Here is a 3,381-nt window from a genome sequence, read left to right on the forward strand (position 1 = left end):
AGGAACTGGTTGGCCACTGTGTGAGACGGGATGCTGGAATAGATGGACCCTCACTGGTCTAATCCAGCAGGCTCTTCTGAGGTTCTTCTCAGGGGAAGGCCTCGGCCTCTCTGCCCTGTTGTTGGTCCTCCAGAGGAACTGGTTGGCCACTGTGTGAGACAGGATGCTGGACTAGCTGGACCCTCACTGGTCTGATCCAGCAGGGCTCTTCTGACGTTCTTATCAGGGGAAGGCCTCGGCCTCTCTGCCCTGTTGTTGGCCATCCAAAGGAACTGGTTGGCCACTGTGTGAGACGGGATGCTGGAATAGATGGACCCTCACTGGTCTAATCCAGCAGGCTCTTCTGAGGTTCTTCTCAGGGGAAGGCCTCGGCCTCTCTGCCCTGTTGTTGGTCCTCCAGAGGAACTGGTTGGCCACTGTGTGAGACAGGATGCTGGACTAGATGGACCCTCACTGGTCTGATCCAGCAGGGCTCTTCTGACGTTCTTAACAGGGGAAGGCCTCGGCCTCTCTGCCCTGTTGTTGGTCCTTCAGAGGAACTGGTTGGCCACTGTGTGAGACAGGATGCTGTACTAGATGGACCCTCACTGGTCTGATCCAGCAGGGCTCTTCTGAGGTTCTTATCAAGAGAAGGCCTCAGCCTCTCTGCCTTGTTGTTGGCCCTCCAGAGGAACTGGTTGGCCACTGTGTGAGTTAGGATGCTGGACTGGATGGACCCTCACTGGTCTGATCCAGCAGGGCTCTTCTGTTATGAATGATCATTCTTTTGACTATTAATTATTCATCGATGGGCACCCACAGGCAGGGCTCAGCCTCTCTGCCCTGTTGTTGGTCATCCAAAGGAACTGGTTGGCCACTTTGTGAGACTGGATGCTGGACTAGATGGACCACTGGTCTGATCCAGCAGGGCTCTTCTGTTATGAATGATCATTCTTTTGACTATTAATTATTCATCGATGGGCACCCACAGGCAGGGCTCAGCCTCTCTGCCCTGTTGTTGGTCATCCAAAGGAACTGGTTGGCCACTTTGTGAGACTGGATGCTGGACTAGATGGACCACTGGTCTGATCCAGCAGGGCTCTTCTGATGTTCTTATCAGGATAAGGTCTCAGGATGAGGATTATACATGTTATCAGAGGTCATTTCGTAGAAAAAGAGGTGCAGGAGCTCATTAGCATAACTCATTAACATAACTTATTTGCATATGCCACACCCCCTGACATCACCGGAAGTGTGTCAGAAGGCAACACCCACCGCTCAGGCTCCACTTGACTGTTTTGGATTGCTGGCTAACTATTTTTTTGGGGGGGAAGTGCAGATTTGCCCTCACAGAAGGCGGAAAGCTTGTACCTGAAGGCAGGCCGGGGGGGGGGGAGGGCTTTGCAACTTCACAGGCTCTGCAGCTTACCTGGCTGCTTCTTGCTCTGACTGAGGGCTGCTGGGAGCAGGGGGTGGTGCTTGTTGCATGTGCCCGCCCCCTGAGCTCTTTACTGCCGGAGCTCCGCTCCTGTGCGCTCCTGCAGGAAATGACCCCTGACTGCAGCAAGGATTTTGTATGCAAAATATGGGAGAAAAGAAGTCCCTGCAAAAGAAGAGGTTATCTACTGACTATTAGAAACGGCAGAGAGGGACAAACTTACTTTACAAATAGAAGATTAAAAAAGAAGAAGAAATTTTGGGGGGAAAACCTGGTCAAGACTGTATAAATGGATTGAGTTGTGTTTGGCAAAGATGTATACGATCATTTCGTACTACAAATACCAAAACGTTCTTTCTTTTGTACTATTTTACAGGCAAAGGTGCATATAAGTACGATTCTGTGTATGCAAAACAAACTAGATACAATTAGTACATGCTCCTGTATGTTTTTTTTATGTTCGTTTGTCTTGTAGATGGTCTTACTTGTGTGTCTCTTCTTTTATCTATGTAGAAAAGCAGTAAAAACCTATTTTTTTAAAAAAAAAGACTGATAGGGTGGCAACAGGAACAGCGATTTGTGGCGTTCAGAAATTAGCTCTCGGTCTCGCATCAGTTCACGGTCAGACCTGATAACTGGAAAAGGATATGCTGGCTGGGGTGGGGTGGGGGGTAGGGAGGGACTTCCTGTTCTCTGCAGGGTGATCGAAAGGAGCGTATGCAAATGGGCCAAAAAAAGGTTATAAGACCATCAGTCTCCCTCACTGCAGGAGGCAGCACATGTGGCTCAGCGCTTTGGTGCCTGTGCTGTAAAGGGAGAGGACCGCTCAAGCTACAGCTAGTGAAATGAGCAAGGCAAATCAGGAGAGGCTTCCCCAGTGTCGCCTCCCCGTTCGGGTGAACTCGAACCCCATTCCCATGGCAAGGTAAGCCGGGGTGTGTGTGTTAGTTGCTACAAAATCAAAAGCCTGGTTTGTGAACTAATAAATGGATGCCCGGTCCTCTCCTTCTTTAGGAGCGGGGCCTGCTTTTTGGTGGCCCCCTCAGCTGCCGATAAAGCCGAAAACGAGAGATTATTCCCGTGCTGCTTTTCAAAAACGTGACGTGCGCTACCATTGACCTCCTTCTCACGGCCAGTTTTGCCGCCGTTTTAATTGCGTCCCTGCGGAGCAAGGTGAAAATGAATTGTTTTTTAAAAAATCGATAAAAATCGATACTGTTGTGCTTCTAGGAGGAAGAGGAGAAGAAGGCTAAAGAGGAGCAGGAGCAGCGGGAGCACGAGGAATACCTCAAGCTGAAGGAGAGCTTTGTCGTGGAAGAAGAAGGGGTGGACGAAGCCATGTCAGAGGAGGAGGTGAGTGACTCTGGGGCCGCTGGCGTGGCCTTCTTCAGCCAGAAAAAGCACCACAGCTTGTGCATCTGGCGATCAGACAGTTCATTCCCCTTTCGGATGTGAGCCACGATGCTCCCTCTAAGCTGTGGAGTCCTGTGAGCAAAAATTCTCCTTTGTGAGCAACTGGCATGAAAGTTGTGAGCGAGCGATTTGGCCGCTGCATAAACTAGCTTGCTCTGGAGCCGTCCTCCCTGAGCCGAGACAAAAATCTGTGAGCCAGAGGCTACAAAACTGTGAGCTGGCTCACACTGACTCAGCTTAGAGGAAACACTTATGCCCCCTTAACATCTAGGAACCCCAGTGGCCGTTGGGGGGGAGGCTCGGCAGCCCCGGCGGCTGGGAGCCACGTGGGCCTTGCCGCTGGTGCGGGGGGGCGGTTGGGGGGAGAAGGCTCACCTGCGGCTTCTTCCTCCTCCTCCACGTGGAGCTCCATCTCCCCCCCCCCCCCCCCCGCCGCACGGCTTCTTCTTACTTAATATTAAGCATCTCCAGATAAAGTGATCAGGCAGTAGGTGTTGTGAAAGGCCTCCGCTTGAGACCCTGGAGAGCTGTAAAGAGGGGCTGTGACTCAG

General features: G+C 51.5%; 1 long non-coding RNA gene across 1 annotated transcript in view; it reads left to right on the forward strand.

The window, feature by feature from the left end:
* LOC107123546 overlaps positions 1-2,764 on the forward strand; it is a 21,627-nt gene extending 18,863 nt beyond the window's left edge. The window contains exon 3 of the long non-coding RNA XR_001482953.1: positions 2,648-2,764. This is a non-coding gene — a long non-coding RNA (uncharacterized LOC107123546). The remainder of the gene's footprint in view (positions 1-2,647) is intronic.
* The last annotated feature ends 617 nt before the right edge of the window (positions 2,765-3,381 follow it).

The sequence above is a fragment of the Gekko japonicus genome, unplaced genomic scaffold (assembly GCF_001447785.1).
Source record: "Gekko japonicus isolate JY-2015 unplaced genomic scaffold, Gekko_japonicus_V1.1 scaffold6150, whole genome shotgun sequence".
NCBI classification, from domain to species: domain Eukaryota; kingdom Metazoa; phylum Chordata; class Lepidosauria; order Squamata; family Gekkonidae; genus Gekko; species Gekko japonicus.